This window comes from Mustelus asterias, chromosome 8, assembly GCF_964213995.1.
Source record: "Mustelus asterias chromosome 8, sMusAst1.hap1.1, whole genome shotgun sequence".
NCBI classification, from domain to species: domain Eukaryota; kingdom Metazoa; phylum Chordata; class Chondrichthyes; order Carcharhiniformes; family Triakidae; genus Mustelus; species Mustelus asterias.
Genome location: NC_135808.1, coordinates 128545736 through 128565030, shown reverse-complemented (window position 1 = coordinate 128565030; position 19295 = coordinate 128545736). Strand labels below are relative to the sequence as shown.

The following is a 19295-nucleotide window of genomic DNA, read 5'->3' as shown; positions in this document are numbered from 1 at the left end:
CCACCCTCTGGGTAAAGAACCTACCCCTGACATCGGTTCTATAACTACCCCCCCTCAATTTAAAGCCATGCCCCCTCGTGCTGGATTTCTCCATCAGAGGAAAAAGGCTATCACTATCCACCCTATCTAAACCTCTAATCATCTTATATGTTTCAATAAGATCCCCTCTTAGCCGCCGCCTTTCCAGCGAAAACAATCCCAAATCCCTCAGCCTCTCCTCATAGGATCTCCCCTCCATACCAGGCAACATCCTGGTAAACCTCCTCTGCACCCTCTCCAAAGCCTCCACATCCTTCCTGTAATGTGGGGACCAGAACTGCACACAGTACTCCAAGTGCGGCCGCACCAGAGTTGTGTACAGTTGCAACATAACGCTACGACTCCTAAATTCAATCCCCCTACCAATAAACGCCAAGACACCATATGCCTTCTTAACAACCTTATCTACTTGATTCCCAACTTTCAGGGATCTATGCACACATACACCTAGATCCCTCTGCTCCTCCACACTATTCAAAGTCCTCCCGTTAGCCCTATACTCAACACATCTGTTATTCCTACCAAAGTGAATTACCTCACACTTCTCCGCATTAAACTCCATCCGCCACCTCTCGGCCCAACTTTGCAACCTGTCTAAGTCTTCCTGCAAACTACGACACCCTTCCTCACTGTCTACCACACCACCGACTTTGGTGTCATCAGCAAATTTGCTAATCCACCCAACTATACCCTCATCCAGATCATTAATAAATATTACAAACAGCAGTGGCCCCAAAACAGATCCCTGAGGTACACCACTTGTAACCGCACTCCATGATGAATATTTACTATCAACCACCACCCTCTGTTTCCTATCCGCTAGCCAATTCCTGATCCAATTTCCTAGATCACCCCCAATCCCATACATCTGCATTTTCTGCAGAAGCCTACCATGGTGAACCTTATCAAACGCCTTACTAAAATCCATATATACCACGTCCACTGCCTTGCCCCCATCCACCTCCTTGGTCACTTTCTCAAAAAACTCAATAAGGTTAGTAAGGCACGACCTACCTGCCACAAAACCATGCTGACTATCACCTATCAATTCATTACTCTCCAAATAACTATAAATCCTATCCCTTATAATTTTTTCCAACATCTTGCCGACAACAGAAGTGAGACTCACCGGTCTATAATTCCCGGGGAAGTCTCTGTTCCCCTTCTTAAACAATGGGACAACATTCGCTAACCTCCAATCTTCTGGTACTATACCAGAGGCCAACGACGACCTGAAGATCAGAGCCAGAGGCTCTGCAATCACTTCTCTTGCCTCCCAGAGAATCCTTGGATAAATCCCATCCGGACCAGGGGATTTATCTATTTTCAGACCCTCCAGAATATCCTGCACATCCTCCTTATCAACTGTAATACTGTCTATTCTACTCCCTTGCAACCCAGTGTCCTCCTCAGCTATATTCATGTCCCCTTGCGTGAATCGGTGGTGCGGGGAGGGGGGCAGGGGTGGCGATCGGTCTGGGTAGCAGGGGAGGGTTGATAAGGGGGACAGTGATGTCTGTGGGTAGTGGAGTGAGTGGATAAGGGGGACAGTGATGTGTGTGGGGGCCATCGCTCCCGCTTTTCGCTCCTGGGCCGCTTTCTCCGCTTTCTGTGGCCCGGGAGCGATCTGAAACGGGCGCACTTTTCAAATTTTTTTCTAACTGCGCATGCGCAGTTCAGAGCTCCGATCGTTTCGGGCGCGATAAGCCCCGCCCACAGCGCGAATGGGACTGAACAAAGAACAATACAGCACAGGCCCTTCGGCCCTCCAAACCCGTGCCGCTCCCTGGTCCAAACTAGACCATTCTTTTGTATCCCTCCATTCCCACTCCGTTCATATGGCTATCTAGATAAGTCTTAAACGTTCCCAGTGTGTCCGCCTCCACCACCTTGCCCGACAGCGCATTCCAGGCCCCCACCACCCTCTGTGTAAAATATGTCCTTCTGATATCTGTGTTAAACCACCCCTCCCTTCACCTTGAACCTATGACCCCTCGTGAACATCACCACCGACCTGGGGAAAAGCTTCTCACCGTTCACCCTATCTATGCCTTTCATAATTTTATACACCTCTATTAAGTCTCCCCTCATCCTCCGTCTTTCCAGGGAAAACAACCCCAGTTTACCCAATCTCTCCTCATAACTAAGCCCCTCCATACCAGGCAACATCCTGGTAAACCTCCTCTGCACTCTCTCTAAAGCCTCCACATCCTTCTGGTAGTGTGGCGACCAGAACTGGACGCAGTATTCCAAATGCGGCCGAACCAACGTTCTATACATCTGCAGCATCAGACCCCAACTTTTATACTCTATGCCCCGTCCTATAAAGGCAAGCATGCTATATGCCTTCCTCACCACCTTCTCCACCTGTGACGTCACCTTCAAGGATCTGTGGACTTGCACACCCAGGTCCCTCTGCGTATCTACACCCTTTATGGTTCTGCCATTTATCGTATAGCTCCCCCCTACGTTAGTTCTACCAAAATGCATCACTTCGCATTTATCTGGATTGAACTCCATCTGCCATTTCTTTGCCCAAATTTCCAGCCTATCTATATCCTTCTGTAGCCTCTGACAATGTTCCTCACTATCTGCAAGTCCTGCCGATTTTGTGTCGTCCGCCAACTTACTGATCACCCCAATTACACCTTCTTCCAGATAGTTTATATAACGATTTTTTTTTCAGGCTGAGTGTGTAACGGGGGTGCCTGAAAGCAGATTTCCAAGTCAGATCTGAATTACGCCCAGATTCAGCACTTAGAATGAAAATGGTAAAATCAGGCCCTTAGTGACAATCCGCAGGTGCGCTGAGTGCATGGAGCCCTTTCCATATATGGTGACTGAGTTGCCGGTGAATCTGGCCAATACTGGCAAATACACAAAACAATGTCCTTATTTGGTCAGGATCAAGCACCTCCGGTCCCAGCCCCCAGGACACGTCCTGGCTTGCCCATGCTCATCTGTGACCTGGGTCTGTGTTTAAACTTGACCTGTCCAAATTACAATAAAGCCTGGCTGCTGTTGGTTGCTGTTTAATTTAGACAGTCCAATTCTGTATCTGGACTAACTGTTGAGGCCGTTGGCCGCTTGGCCACAGAGTGCAGTCCCATAGCTGCTGCCCACATGAACCTTATCAAGTGACCATTGTGAACCAAGGCAGTGAGCCTTGGCAGTTTATTATGCCCAAGGTCACCAAGCATGAAGAAGTAATATAATAAAATAATGGATGCTTTGACTGTGAGACCAGAGTGGTGGTAGGGGGAGGGGGCGATGGCAGTTGGGGATGGGGTGGTTGGCAGAGAGGGGAATGTTATGCCAGACATAAGAGTGTGAGATGAGGTCGTTTGAAGCAACCAAGACTTACAACTTACCTTGCAGAGTCGCATACCATACATGGAGAAAAAAAGGAGCGTGTGCAGAATGTAGTGTTACAGTCTTATCTAGGCTATAGAGAAAGATCAACTTAATATCAGGTATGTCCGTTCAAAAGTCTGATGGCAGCAGGGAAGAAACTGTTCTTGAGTCGGTGGATGGGAGGCTGGTTTGCGTGATGCTATGGGCTCTGTTCACAACCCTTTGTAGTTTCTTGCTGTCTTGGGCAGAGCAGGAGCCTTAAATAAAGTTTGGTGTTATTAAAGCTTGATAAAAAAGTCACTTGAATCATACTTGGAGTGAAACGCCTAATGCTCACCCGAGTGCCAAAATCAAATGTAAAACTTTGGGTCTTGGCTAACTTCGTAAAATACCTTGGAGTTTCCGATCTGGCCCTTACCATTGTATTCTGTGGGGTTGTCCCTTATTTTGACATTTCTACATCCCTTCAGGGACATTTTGTCCTTCATTTCCAGGACATGCTGTGGAAGACTGTGCCTGGAAGTCTCACTTGTGTGATTTGAGCAGGGCTGCAAGTCTTTGGCCATGATGTGGAGATGCCGGCGTTGGACTGGGGTAAGCACAGTAAGAAGTCTCACAACACCAGGTTAAAGTCCAACAGGTTTATTTGGGAGCAAATACCATAAGCTTTCGGAGCACTGCTCCTTCGTCAGATGGAGTGGAAATGTGCTCTCAAACAGTGCAAACAGACACAAAATCAAGTTGCAGAATACTGATTAGAATGCGAATCCTACAGCCAGCCAGGTCTTAAATGTACAGACAATGTGAGTGGCTTTGGCCAGTCTTTGGCCAGCCAGGAGACTCGTTAATATTCACAGTGAGTGTGGAGTGTGTTAATATTCACAGTGAGTGTGGAGTGTGTTAATATTTACAGTGAGTGTGGAGTGTGTTATTATTTACAGTGAGTGTGGAGTGTGTTATTATTTACAGTGAGTGTGGAGTGTGTTAATATTTACAGTGAGTGTGGATTATGATAATATTTACAGGGAGTGTGGAGTGTGTTAATATTTACAGGGGGTGTGGAGTGTGTTAATATTCACAGTGAGTGTGGAGTGTGTTATTATTTACAGTGAGTGTGGATTATGATAATATTTACAGGGAGTGTGGAGTGTGTTAATATTTACAGTGAGTGTGGAGTGTGTTAATATTCACAGTGAGTGTGGAGTGTGTTAATATTTACAGTGAGTGTGGAGTGTGTTAATATTTACAGTGAGTGTGGAGTGTGTTAATATTTACAGGGGGTGTGGAGTGTGTTAATATTCACAGTGAGTGTGGAGTGTGTTAATATTTACAGTGAGTGTGGAGTGTGTTAATATTCACAGTGAGTGTGGAGTGTGTTAATATTTACAGTGAGTGTGGAGTGTGTTAATATTTACAGTGAGTGTGGAGTGTGTTAATATTTACAGGGGGTGTGGAGTGTGTTAATATTTACAGTGAGTGTGGAGTGTGTTAATATTCACAGTGAGTGTGGAGTGTGTTAATATTCACAGTGAGTGTGGAGTGTGATAATATTTACAGGGGGTGTGGAGTGTGTTAATATTTACAGTGAGTGTGGAGTGTGATAATATTTACAGTGAGTGTGGAGTGTGTTAATATTTACAGTGTGGAGTGTGTTAATATTCAGTGAGTGTGGAGTGTGTTAATATTTACAGGGAGTGTGGAGGGTGTTAATATTCAGAGTGAGTGTGTTAATATTTACAGAGTGTGGAGTGTGTTAATATTCACAGTGAGTGTGGAGTGTGTTAATATTCACAGGGTGGGGTGTAGTGTGTTAATATTCACAGTGAGTGTGGAGTGTGTTAATATTCACAGGGGGGGTGGAGTGTGTTAATATTCACAGGGGGGGTGGAGTATGTTAGACCTGTCAGACCTGCTGAAATTTTCCAGCATTGTTTCAGATTTGCAGTATCTTGATTTTATCTTTGTGTTAATATAATCTGCGCTGAAACAGGTTTAGCGTTGACAGGAAGGGCGGATAAATAAATAAAGGGAGACTTGTAGACTTCGAAAAAAAAAGTCGGAACTTGCAACCTTTTCCATGTGATTTCCCGTTCATGTTGTTAGTGGAAATGAAACCGAAACTTACCCTGAATCTCAGTTTCGTTTCTGAAGCAGACATCTGACGGTGGCAGCCTGCATTTGGCTGAATAATTGAGTTGCTCAGGTGTCTCTGCCGTGAATACAGGATAGGAGCAGCTAAACATTCAGACAAATTGCAGCACACATTCTCGGGGTGAGTGTTCTGTGAGCACTTTTCCTGTAAGAAATGGGACTTGTTATTCGTGTTATTCCCCATTCTTCCCGCAGGATATCAATGGATTGGGAGCAATGGCAGTTTTAGATTTGTGTTTCTGTTAACACTGTTAATCTGACAAGGTTAGAATGCTGACTGGTCGACCTCTGTTCCCTGAACACAAGGGTGTGTGTGAAGTCCTGCAATGAATTAAAAGCTTGATTTCTCCTCTCTGGCTCAGTTTGCAAGTGGGGTGCGTGTGACCCTGGGCTGAACTGGCAGCACTCTCGCCTCTTCCCCCTTCCAGGGCGTTAGCAGGGAGTACTGCAGTGTTGAGGTACAATCTTGTCTCTCTGTAAATGATCACATGGCACTGTTTTTGAGTAGACCAGGGGCGATTTTCCCCATTGCGTCGTGCCCATTTTCGGGCACGCAAACGTGGTAAAGTCGGGTGTGAGGCCATTAACGCGATCCGTGCCCTCGTCTGCGCAGATTGCCACTTTACCGAAACCCGGGAATGGCGGCGATCCGCTTCGTGCCCAAAACAGGCGCAATGACAAATTAAATGCATTTAAATTGAATTAATGAACTGCCCGCCCAACTTTATCAGCATTTCCCCCTTTACCACCACGTTCGCCGATCCGGAATCGCGCCGTAATGGACCTAAGAACAAAGAACAGTACAGCACAGGAAACAGGCCCTTCGGCCCTCCAAGCCTGTGCCGCTCCTTGGTCCAACTAGACCAATCGTTTGTATCCCTCCATTCCCAGGCTGCTCATGTGACTATCCAGGTAAGTCTTAAACGATGTCAGCGTGCCTGCCTCCACCACCCTACTTGGCAGCACATTCCAGTCCCCCACCACCCTCTGTGTAAAAAAAGTCCCTCTGATATCTGAGTTATACTTCGCCCCTCTCACCTTGAGCCCGTGACCCCTCGTGATTGTCACCTCTAACCTGGGAAAAAGCTTCCCACTATTCACCCTATCTATACCCTTCATAATCTTGTACACCTCTATTAGATCTCCCCTCATTCTCCGTCTTTCCAGGAAGAACAACCCCAGTTTACCCAATCTCTCCTCATAGCTAAGACCCTCCATACCAGGCAACATCTTGGTAAACCTTCTCTGCACTCTCTCTAACGCCTCCACATCCTTCTGGTAGTGCGGCGACCAGAACTGGACGCAGTACTCCAAATGTGGCCTAACTAGCGTTCTATACAGCTGCATCATCAGACTCCAGCTTTTATACTCTATACCCCGTCCAATAATGGCAAGCATACCATATGCCTTCTTCACCACCTTCTCCACCTGTGTTGCCACCTTCAAGGATTTGTGGACTTGCACACCTATGTCCCTCTGTGTTTCTATACTCCTGATGACTCTGCCATTTATTTTATAACTCCTCCCTACATTATTTCTTCCAAATGCATCACTTCGCATTTATCCGGATTAAACTCCATCTGCCACCTCTCCGCCCAATTTTCAGCCTATCTATATCCTGCTGTATTGCCCGACAATGCTCTTCGCTATCCGCAAGTCCAACCATCTTCGTGTCATCCGCAAACTTGCTGATTACACCAGTTACACCTTCTTCCAAATCATTTATATATATCACAAATAGCAGAGGCCCCAGTACAGAGCCCTGCGGAACACCACTGGTCACAGACCTCCAGCCGGAAAAAGACCCTTCGACCACTACCCTCTGTCTCCTATGGCCAAGATGTGGAGATGCCGGCGTTGGACTGGGGTAAGCACAGTAAGAAGTCTCACAACACCAGGTTAACCTGTTGGACTTTAACCTGGTGTTGTGAGACTTCTTACTGTCCTATGGCCAAGCCAGTTCTCCACCCATCTAGCCATTTCTCCTTGTATCCCATGAGCCTTAACCTTCTTAACCAACCTGCCATGTGGGACTTTGTCAAATGCCTTACTGAAATCCATATAGAAGACATCCACAGCCCTTCCTTCATCAACCGTTTTTGTCACTTCCTCAAAAAACTCCACCAAATTTGTAAGGCACGACCTCCCTCTTACAAAACCATGCTGTCTGTCACTAATGAGATTGTTCCGTTCTAAATGCACATACATCCTGTCTCTAAGAATCCTCTCCAACAACTTCCCTACCACGGACGTCAAGCTCACCGGCCTATAATTTCCTGGGTTATCCCTGCTACCCTTCTTAAACAACGGGACCACATTCGCTATCCTCCAATCCTCAGGGACCTCACCCGTGTCCAAAGAAGCGACAAAGATTTCCGTCAGAGGCCCAGCAATTTCATCTCTCGTCTCCCTGAGCAGTCGAGTATAGATACCATCAGGCCCTGGGGCTTTGTCAGTTTTAATGTTCCCTAAAAAACCTAACACTTCCTCTCTTGTAATGGAGATTTTCGCTAACGGGTCAACACCTCCCTCCGAGACACTCCCGGTTAACACGCCCCTCTCCTTCGTGAATACCGATGCAAAGTATTCATTTAGGATCTCCCCTATTCCCTTGGGTTCTAAGCATAATTCCCCTCCTTTGTCCCCGAGAGGTCCGATTTTCTCCCTGACAACTCTTTTGTTCCTAATGTATGAATAGAATGCCTTAGGATTCTCCTTAATCCTGCCTGCCAAGAACATTTCGTGACCTCTTTTTGCCCTTCTAACTCCCCGTTTGAGTTCTTTCCTACTCTCTCTGTATTCCTCCAGAGCTCCATCTGTTTTCAGTTGCCTGGACTTAACGTACGCCTCCCTTTTCATTTTAATCAGATCCTCAATTTCCCTGGTTATCCACGAATCCTACCTTTCCTATCTTTCCTTTTTACAGGCACATGCCTATCCTGCAGCCTTATCAATAGTTCCTTAAAAGACTCCCACATGCCAGACGCGGACTTACCCTCGAACATCCTCTCCCAATCAACATCCACCAATTCCTGCCTAATCCGGCTATAGTCAGCCTTCCCCCAATTTAGCACCCTGCCCGTAGGACAGCACTCACCCTTGTCCATTACTATCCTAAAGTTAACAGAGTTGTGGTCACTATTTGCCACATGTTCCCCTACCGAAACTTTGACGACCTGACCGGGCTCATTTCCCAGAACTAGGTCCAGTATAGCCCCCTCTCTAGTCGGGCTATCTACATACTGTTCCAAAGAACCTTCCAGTACGCATTTTACAAATTCCTCCCCGTCCGGACCCCCAGCTCTAAGCACTTTCCAGTCTGTGCCAGGGAAATTAAAGTCCCCCACTACAACAACCCTATTTTTTCTGCACCTATCCAGAATCTCCTGACATATCCTTTCCTCCACTTCCCGTGGGCTGTTGGGTGGTCTGTAGTATACCCCCAGCATAGTGACTGCACCCTTCCTGTTTCTGAGTTCCACGCACAGCGACTCAGTACATGACCCCTCTAAGTTGTCTACCCTCTGCACCGCGGTAATATGCTCCTTAACTAATATCGCTACTCCCCCACCTTTTTTAGGCCCTCCTCTGTCTCGCCTGCTCAATAAATGTCTGAATCGGGCGCTCCAGCTGCTGAAGAGCGCATTCAGTGTTTCCAACGGCTCCCTGACTCAGATCAGTGGTGCGGGGGGGGGGACGAGGGAGGCGGGTCAGATAATTCCCTGGTTGGGTGGGGGGAGGGGAGTGAGGCCAGATCGTTGTCTGGGTTGAGGCGGGGAGGAGAAGGCGGAGGCGGGTCAGATGTATCTCTGGTGGGGGGCGAGGCCGATCGTTGTCTGTGGGGGGGGGGGAGGGGGTTAGTGAGGCCAGACCATTCTCGGGGGGAGGGAGGTGGGTAAGATGTATCTCTGGTGGGGGGGGGGGCGGGGGGGAGGCCCGATCGCTCACTGGTGGATGGGGGGGGCAGATGGATTTCTGGTGGGGGGGCAGGGGTGGCGATCGGTCTGGGTAGGGGGGGGGGGCTGATAAAGGGGATAGCGATGTGTGGGGGAAGTGGATAGGGGGAACAGTGATGTGTGTGGGTAGTGGGGGGTGGATAAGGGGGACAGTGATGTGTGTGGGTAGTGGGGGGGTGGATAAGGGGGACAGTGATGTGTGTGGGTAGTGGGGGGGTGGATAAGGGGGGCAGAGATGTGTGTGTGTAGTGGGGGGCTGGATAAGGGGGGCAGTGATGTGTGTGGGTAGTGGGGGGTGGATAAGGGGGGCAGTGATGTGTGTGGGTAGTGGGGGGGTGGATAAGGGGGGCAGTGATGTGTGTGGGTAGTGGGGGGTGGATAAGGGGGGCAGTGATGTGTGTGGGTAGTGGGGGGGTGGATAAGGGGGGCAGTGATGTGTGTGGGTAGTGGGGGGGTGGATAAGGGGGACAGTGATGTGTGTGGGTAGTGGGGGGGGTGGATAAGGGGGGCAGTGATGTGTGTGAGTAGTGGGGGGGTGGATAAGGGGGGCAGTGATGTGTGTGGGTAGTGGGGAGGTGGATAAGGGGGACAGTGATGTGTGTGGGTAGTGGGGGGGTGGATAAGGGGGGCAGTGATTTGTGTGGGTAGTGGGGGGTGGATAAGGGGGGCAGTGATGTGTGTGGGTAGTGGGGGGGTGGATAAGGGGGGCAGTGATGTGTGTGGGTAGTGGGGGGGTGGATAAGGGGGGCAGTGATGTGTGTGGGTAGTACGGGGGTGGATAAGGGGGGCAGTGATGTGTGTCGGTAGTGCGGGGATGGATAAGGGGGGCAGTGATGTGTGTGGGTAGTGGGGGGGTGGATAAGGGGGGCAGTGATGTGTGTGGGTAGTACGGGGGTGGATAAGGGGGGCAGTGATGTGTGTGGGTAGTACGGGGGTGGATAAGGGGGACAGTGATGTGTGTGGGTAGTACGGGGGTGGATAAGGGGGACAGTGATGTGTGTGGGTAGTGGGGGGGTGGATAAGGGGGGCAGTGCTGTGTGTGGGGGGCCATCGCTCCCTCTTGTCGCTCCCGGGCCGCATTCTCTGCTTTCTGCGGCCCGGGAGCAATCTGACACGGGCGCGCTTTTTCAAAATTTTTTCCAACTGCGCACGCACAGTTCAGAGCTCCGATCGAGTCGGCCGTGCTAAACCCCGCCCACAGCGCGAATGGGACTGGCGATTTTTTTTTTCAGGCTAAGTGCGTATGGGGGCGCCTGAGAACAGATTTCCAAGTTGGATCTGCATTACGCCCAGATTCAGCACTTAGAATGAAAATGATAAAACCGGGCCCGAAGGGTCAATCAATCAAACCCCCGCATCATTTGAACTGCGGGAGGAAACCGGAGCACCCGGAGGAAATCCACGCAAACAAGGGGGAGAACGTGCAAAACTCCGCACAGACAGTGACCCAAGCAGGGAATCGAACCCGGGTCCCTAGAGCTGTAGGCAGCAGTGCTAACCACTGTGCCACCGTGCCGCCCATTTGTGCCTGGTCCAGTTTTCATTGGTGAAATCTTCCACATGAAGATTCATTATGATGTTAGATTGAAGCTCAAGTGATTTTGATGTTGCCAGACTTTGTATAGTTTCTGGCACTGATCTGCCAGGCCATGTCAATGCTCAAACATGGTCGATGAAGCATTGGGAATGATTGAAAAGAGCTCTCTCTTGGGGTGTGGGCAATGCTGCCAAGGTCAAGTTCTGTTCTCAAAGATACAAAGTTATTAGTGATATGGCCTCTTATTAGCCCAGTGAAGCCTTGTACGGAACCCACTTGTGCAGTTCTGTACAGAATTCCAGAACTTTCACCCTGTGACAATGAGGGGTATGGACAGGGTGAGTAGGGAGCAGCTGTTCCCCTTGGTTGAAGCGCCAATCATGAGGCGGCATACTTTTGGGGTGAGGGGCAGGAGATTCAGAGAGGATTTGAGAAAAACCTTTTTCACTCAGAGGGCGGTGGGAACCTGGAATGCGCTGCCTGGGAAGGTAGTGGAGGCCGGAAACCTTACAGCCTTTAAAAAATATTTGGATGAGCACTTGGAACGTCATAGCATTCAAGGATATGGGACAAGTGCAGGAAAGTGGGATGAGCGTGATTTTAGTGGTCGTTATTGTCGGTGCAGATTCGATGGGCCAAAGGCCTTTTCTGCACTCTATGACAGTGAAGAATCTGTGATCTTTGTTCATCAAGTTGGTAACTGCCCGAGGATCAGAGTTCTGTACAACAGTGAGACTGCATGAACCAAATAGGATGAGACAATCAGGAATTGGCATTTATTATTAATCTAAATTTGAATAGTCACGCCAAGATACTGGGAATGCCTCATGGGACTGAGGAGTTTCCATGATAACTGTACTGGGAATTGAGAATACAGAGATCCTGTAAATAACTGATTGCATTTCACAGAATCACACAGTGTAGAAGAGGCCCTTTGGCCTGTTGTGGGAAAAAACCACCAGTAGTCAGACTTCGAGATTCAGAAAATACGATTTATTAAACGGAGCTCCGTGGAGAAAGGCGCTATGTTCATAGAACACCTTTTCTCAATTGTATACCGGGAGCGGTTCAATTTTATACCCTTTACACAATGGGTAGACCGGTGATTCGAAGATTATCACATTTACAAGTATTTAACATTTCATGAATGGGTACATTTCCCCATATTTACAAGAATACAAACAGGTATAGACATTTAGCATTTTATGAATGGGTCTATCAATGGCTAGTTTTGTCTTGTGCGGGTGCTAATCGGTTCCCTCGCATTCATATTTCCCGCCTTCCTCTAGCATTAATCTAAACTCTTTGTTTAGGGGTTTCCTTATCTTAAAGATGTTTCGACCCTTGGCTTTGGCTTCCTGAGGTGTTTGTTTGCTATGAGTCACTGTCTGTACTTTGTAAGTGGTTTGTCTGTCAGGATTCTGGCTTGACGTTATTTCTGAAAAGCGGGAGCCTGTGGCTGTTTTTCTGGCTTCTTTCCCAGTTAACCCTGTGTGTGCCAGGCAGCCATTTCAGAGTGTGCTTTCTTGTGCTGCCATTTTAAAGTGTGCCCCCCTTGTATTTTCTCCTTACAGACCCTCCTGTTGGTCGGATTCTAGCTTGGACAATCCTCAGACCACCAATCATACATTCACATATACAGGTTCTCTTTCTTCTCTCCTTCTTTGCTTCTTTTGATGTCTTTATTTCTTCCAGTATCTTCATTTCTTCTGACGTCTTCGGGGATCTTCATTAGGGGTTCTTCTTCGATGTACACACTGGCTCCTGGCACAATTCTTGTCAACATTATTTTAAAACAGGCTTTAAGGCATCCCACAGTCAGACAACAGACAAGTATAATGACAATAAGTATAATCAACCCATGTAACAGGTACGATTCCCAGGATTCTCCCACCAGCCATGCCAGCCAACTACCTCCTCTTGTGGGTCCCTGTCTAAAGTTATCGAGTTGCGTCCTGATGTCATTGATGACTTGTGTAATATTGTAAGACTCATCTGTGACATGGGTTATGCATTTGTCGCCTATGATGGCACATACTCCCCCTTGTTGTGCTAACTGGTAGTCCACTGCGTATCGTGTCTGCTGCGCATACAATCTTAACTCAGCCATTTCTTGGTTGACAGCCTCCAATGCTTTTGAAGTGCTGTTTCCCAGGATTGTTAGCCCACAAACAATATGGTTTCTATTCTTAGCTCCAATTACCCCGGCTGACCCTCCTAGAGATAAAGTTCCGAGGAACCCATACCCCAGTGAGGATCCCAATGTATTCGGGGTTTCCCAGTTAGCGCAGAATTCCCTGCTAATAGCCCGGGTCACTATTCTCCTCCTAATGTACCCCTTCTGAGGGCATGGAACAGTCAGTGGCCCGATTGTTCCTACCGCAAAATGGTTTGGGAGGTTTGGGGTTTCTGTCATGTAGGTACCATTGAAGAGGAATACATACCCCTTCTTAGCCCGGTAGCATTTAGTGTCCCGATTGTGAGTTTGCTCATACTGCCAATTGTTCAGTTCACTTAGCTTCCCGTTTGATCCCACCACCTGGTAAGTATCAAAGGGGTATGTCCATTTGGCTGAGCTTACGTGAGTCCCATTACATTGCCCGCAAATAAGCTGTCTTCCCGCGGTTATATTTAAACATTTTAGTTCGTCACAAATACAAATAATCCGTCCCTTGTTGATCCGACAATGTTGACGGACACACTGTGTCTGTACACAAGAATCATTCTTAGGGACTAAGGCATAGGCACAGCCCATCCCTGCCCCGTGAAACAAAGCGGATAGCTTGCAGTGTCTGGGCAAGCTTTTCTTCCCTCCTGTTGGGACCCCTTGCATGTAGAATTAGTGGGGTTTACAAGTCCCACACATCTCCCCTGTAAACCTCTTTTATATTTGCCAATTTGTCCCTTACAGGGTGTCTCTGATGTATCTACAGTATATAAGTCATGAGGGGTCCACCCAGGGGTGGCTACAAATAGGGCTTCTACAGATTGTGTTAATGGGTAACATACAGTTCGATTCCCATGTAAATGTATGTGGGCTTTGTAAAACAAGTTGTCTTCTAGCCCAGTCAGATTTACGGTTACCACAACACAAAATAATACAATTACATACGCGATTACATACATTTTCGCAACAGTTGTAACTTAATATTACACTTTTAATCTTTTACAGTTTATTTCGTTTATTAACCTGCGCACGCCGGCTCTTGCTTGCAGTCTTTGCCTGTGTCGAGGAAAGCAGTTCTGTTAGTTCATCAATTTAGCTTACTTATCTCCTTTGTATAATTTCAGCTGCGTCCAGTGCTTCCAGACACCTTTCCCTCTTATGTCTATACAGGCACAGGTGTCCCCACTAATTATAATTTCATATGGCCCATTCCACTTTGGTGCAAACCCTGGTTTGTCGGGTAGTGTTTTCACTAGGACGCGACTTCCCACTGTTGGGACGTCAGGGAGCGTTTCCAGCTCTCTCTCTGCGTCTTTTATTTCCTGTTTGTCTTTTACCAATTTGCGCATCCCTTTTAGCTGGGTGCTCAGGTCCAGAACGTATCTCTTGATTTTATCTTTTAGTGGACCGACATCGGTCCCACCTGTTATGATGCTTTCTGGTAACTGCATCGCCCGTCCTGTCATTAGTTCATAAGGGGTTAATCCGGTGGTCCGGTTCGTGGTCGCCCTTAATTTCATTAGTATGGTGGGCAATACCTCTGTCCACCTTCTTCCTGATGTCTGCATGGCCTTAGCAAGTGCATTTTTTAGTGTTCTGTTCATACGTTCTACCATTCCAGAGCTCTGCGGGTGGTAGGGGATGTGAAATTTTTGTTTTATCCCCATTAATTGGCATACTGTTTTTATTACCTTTCCAGTGAAGTGTTTCCACTGTGGTGGCCGTGCAGTTTGAAGTTGGGAATGCTTCCACCCACTGGGTGAATTGGTCTATGATGACCAGACAGTAAGTTTTGCCATGGGACTGTGGCAGTGGTCCTGTAAAATCCAGTTGTAGATGTTCCCAGGGTCCCTTGGGTCTCGGCTGGTGTCCCATTTTAATTTTTATGGGTCTGCCAGGGTTGTGTTGCGCGCACGTCACGCATCGGTGACAGTGTCGGGCAATATCCTTTCCCATTCCCTTCCACCACCACTCCTTTCCGATATTAGTGATCATGGCCTCTCTACCCACATGTGAGAGTCCATGATGTAATCCCAATAGGGTGTTTTGTATGCACTCTGGTGCTATTACCTTATCTTCTCGTCTCCAAATGTTATCTGTCCCCTTGACTGCTCCCTGCGCTTCCCACTTCTCCTTTTCTTCCTTTGGGGTATCCTCATGTAAACCCTGAATGTCTACTTCGGCTTCTGTTGGTTCTATTGTTGCTATGGGTAATTCATCAATCGTTTCCTGCTCTAGGGCTATCTGTGCTGCCCTATCTGCGGTTTGGTTTCCTTTGAAATTTAGCCAGTCGGGGCTATCTCTTCCGGGTTCCTTCTGGTGCGCTTTAATTTTTATTACTGCGGCTTCTCGTGGTCTCTCGCTAGCTCTCAATAATGCCTCAATTCTCTGCTGGTGCTTAATAGGGGTTCCTTCTGTCGTTATGAACCCCCTCCTTCCCCAAGCTGTCATATAATCATGTATGACTCCGAAGGCATAGCGACTGTCTGAATAAATGTTTACCGCTTTACCTTCGGACAACTCAAGTGCCTGGGTGAGTGCCACCAGTTCTGCCACTTGTGCAGACAAGCTTCCGTCAATTCTTCCTGACCTCACTGTTTCTAGCTTACTATTTACGACTGCCCATCCTGTTCGGGGTGATCCTTCCACATATTTACGTGACCCATCCACAAAGAGGGTCTCTTCCGCTGTTACCAGGGGCATGTCCTTTATCCTTCCTTCTCCTTCTCCTGCATCCACATCCCCACAATTGTGGGGTTCTCCTCCATCTAAGATTCCTTCTGCTGGGTTATTTCCCGTATCCCTTATTATTGTTACGGACTTACTGGGAGGTAAGAGGACAGCTTCCCATTTAGCCCTTCTCATGTTGGAGACTGACTTTAGTTTTCCTGTGTTCAACATTTCCACCAAGGTGTGTTTGGTGTGGAGGATTATGTTCCCTGTCATGATTACTGGTTCGCTAACCTTTACAGCCCATGCGGCGCAATCCAAGGCGGCTGTGCACCTTGGCAGTCCGGTGACTACCGGCCCCTCTGCGGTGGAATAATACCCTATGGGTCTCCTTCTGTCGCCATGGTCCTGTGTCACTATTGCGGAATAGAACCCTTCCTCATTATTACAATAAATGTGGAAGTCTTTGTTAAGATCGGGTAAGCCTAGTCCGGGGGCTGATATTAGTTCTGTTTTTCATTTAGTGTAAGCTTCTTCTTGCTCGGGTCCCCACTCTACGGGGTCTAAAGCTGGCTTCCCCCCTTTAACGAGTCTTTGTATGGGTCCTGCGAGTTTTGTGAACCCTGGGATGAAACTCCGACTGTAGTTGAATAGTCCTAGCACCTTTCTAACCCCTCTTATATTAACCGGCCGCGGCATCTGTTGTATTGCCTCTCTCCTGTCCGCCGGCATTTCTTTAAGTCCTTGGGATATAAGGTGCCCTAGGTATAGGACCTGTGACTTCCCGATCTGCGCCTTTTTGGGGCTGACTTTTAACCCTGCGGCTTTTAATTCGCTCAGTACTAAGTATAGGGCTTCTTGATGTCCTGACTTGGACTCTGAAGCTATTAGGATGTCGTCTACATATTGTAAGGTCGTGTTACCCTCTGGCAGTTCTACCCTATTTAGGATGTCACTCATCACTCGATGGAATATAGCGGGGCTGTTGTGGAATCCCTGTGGTAAACGGGTCCAGGTGTACTGCTTGTCCCCTACTGTAAATGCAAATTTGTCTTGGGATTCAGGATCCAAGGGTAAGGACCAGAATCCATTAGCTATGTCCAGTACTGTAAATATTTTATGCTCCTGTGACAGTCCATTCAGGATTGTCGAAGGGCTTGCTACAATGGGGTGCAGTTTGGACGTGACTTTATTAAGTCCAGTGTAATCTATCGTGAGCCTATAGCTCCCGTCAGGTTTACTCACTGGCCATGTTGGGGAGTTAGTGGTGCTCGTGGCTTCTCTCAGGATCCCCTTTTTCACTAACCCTTTCACAATCTCTACTACAGCTTTCTCTGCTTCTGGTTTAATTGGGTACTGCCTGTGTGGCTTATGCTCTGGTCCCGGTACCTTTATTGGGTCTGTTTTGGTTAACCCGGTATCTAACTTTGTCTCAGCCCATACTCCGGGAACGGAAGCACAAATGGCTCCGAACCCTCCTGTCTCTAACTCCCATTTTCTGATGGTGACTGTGGCCACCTTAATGGTCTCGAGGTGGCTTGTGAGTTTCCCTATTTTAATTTTTCGACCGTCCTGTCTTGGCCAAATCAATTCTCCCTTCCCACAATCTATCAAGATCTCATATTCTTTCATTAAATCATTCCCCATTATGGTTCCCTCGTTATTTCTGCACACATAGAACTTCATTGGGATATATAGATTGTTTATTTCTACTAACGTGGTCTCGCTAAGGTAGGCGGGAGTTTTGTTCCCTCCTATCCCGGTCAGATAAATCATTTTATTCGTAGTGGGTAAGGGTAGGTCGGTAACGGATATGGATGCCCCTGTGTCCACTAGCATCTCGCATTGTCTGCCCCCTACCAGTGCTGACACATAAATCCTTCCCTCCTTTTTGCCCTTGTGGACGGGGGCTGCAGACCGTCAATCTTGCTGACCCTGGGTGTCCTTTTGTTCCTGGGGTTCAGCTGGGGACGTGGATTGGGCTGGGGGTCTCCCATGCTTATGCCAACATACGGCTTCCGTATGTCCGTGTCTTTTACAGTGGCTGCAATGCTTGCCACTGTTCCTAGTTTTGCTCTTTCTCCGTGGAAGTCATAGAAGTCATAGAAACCCTACAGTGCAGAAGGAGGCCATTCGGCCCATCGAGTCTGCACCGACCACAATCCCACCCAGGCCCTACCCCCACATATTTACCCGCTAATCCCTCTAACCTACACATCCCAGGACTCTAAGGGGCAATTTTTTTTTTTAACCTATAGAAGTCATAGAAAGTCCCGCAATCCCTCGCAAAGTGCCCCTGTCGTCCACAATTGTGGCAGATCAATCTGGGTTTTGTTTCACTCTCATTACTGTAGGCTGCTACCCTTTCTAACCTTGCTCTTGCCTGTGGTTTCTCTTCCACTGGGACGCCGCCAGCCCACTCCACCAGCTCATCGTAATTTTGGGACATGATCACTCCCAATTTTAGGATGATCTGGTGGGCACTAGAGAGTCCATCCTTAAAAGCTTGGATGAATGCTCGATCTCCTCGCCCTGGGTCCACTTGTCCTGAGCACTCTTGGTATATTCGGAACAATCGTTCCCCGTACTCAGAGGCTCCTTCCCCTTTAAGCTGCTTTGTGGTGGTGATTCTGCTCCAATTAGTGGGGGCATTTCCTAAGACCCTCTGAATTTCTTCCTTAAACCGTAAGAAGGGTGGTTGTTGGGTATCTATTTCTGCTGTTAGGGGGATTACATGTGTCCACCGTCCCCCACTATAATCCTGCGCTATAGGGGAAGCGGGTCCACCTACTACCTGTCTCCATTTATCCGCTGGACAGGCTGCCCTGACCAGTTGGTGTATGTCTCTTAGGTGTAATTGATGTCCTACCCAGATTGTGTCTAATTCCTCCCAGAATGTGGTGTTCGCGCTTCTGGTTTGTAATTTGCCCAGGGAAGCCATTATCTGCTGTCTTTCCCCTGGGGTAAAGGGTTTATAATTTGCCTTGGGTCGCGCTGCGGTCCCCCCTCTCGTTATGGGCGCTAAGTTATGTTCCAGCTGTTCCCACTCTCCTGAGGGTGCCGTTGGCCCTTGCTGGGTAGACTCATAAGAAGGTAGAGGATCAGTTTCTCCTCCCCCTTGCCTTTCTAAAACCTGATTTCGTTTTTCCAATTCCCTCACTTGGGATTCTAGTTCTCTAATTCTTTCTTTGTCCTCTCTCCATTTCCTTGTAGAGGCAATTGTTTGTTCAATTAGACCTGCTAACTGATGTGTTAACATTATTCCTATTTTCTTCGTTCTGTTTCTTTTTACTTTATCTATCCACTTTCTCTGCTGCTCTAAGGTTTGAGAAGTATCCCAGCCATCCTTTTGCATTCTCTTTATTAACTCCTTCCTGTCTGTCATGTAGATTTCAATCAGGGAACCTGCAGATCCCCTTTT

General features: G+C 47.9%; 1 protein-coding gene across 5 annotated transcripts in view; it reads left to right on the top strand.

Annotated features, from left to right (window-relative positions):
* The first annotated feature begins 5536 nt into the window (after positions 1-5536).
* Positions 5537-19295, top strand: part of LOC144497554 (interferon-induced protein 44-like) — a 56478-nt gene continuing 42719 nt past the window's right edge. For 3 of the 5 annotated variants that reach the window (XM_078218974.1, XM_078218978.1, XM_078218979.1), the window contains exon 1: positions 5537-5665. The gene's annotated coding sequence lies outside the window, so the exon portion shown is untranslated. Of the gene's footprint in view, positions 5666-14903; positions 14990-19295 lie in introns of all 5 variants that reach the window. The other 2 variants (XM_078218976.1, XM_078218977.1) reach the window with 2 other exon arrangements.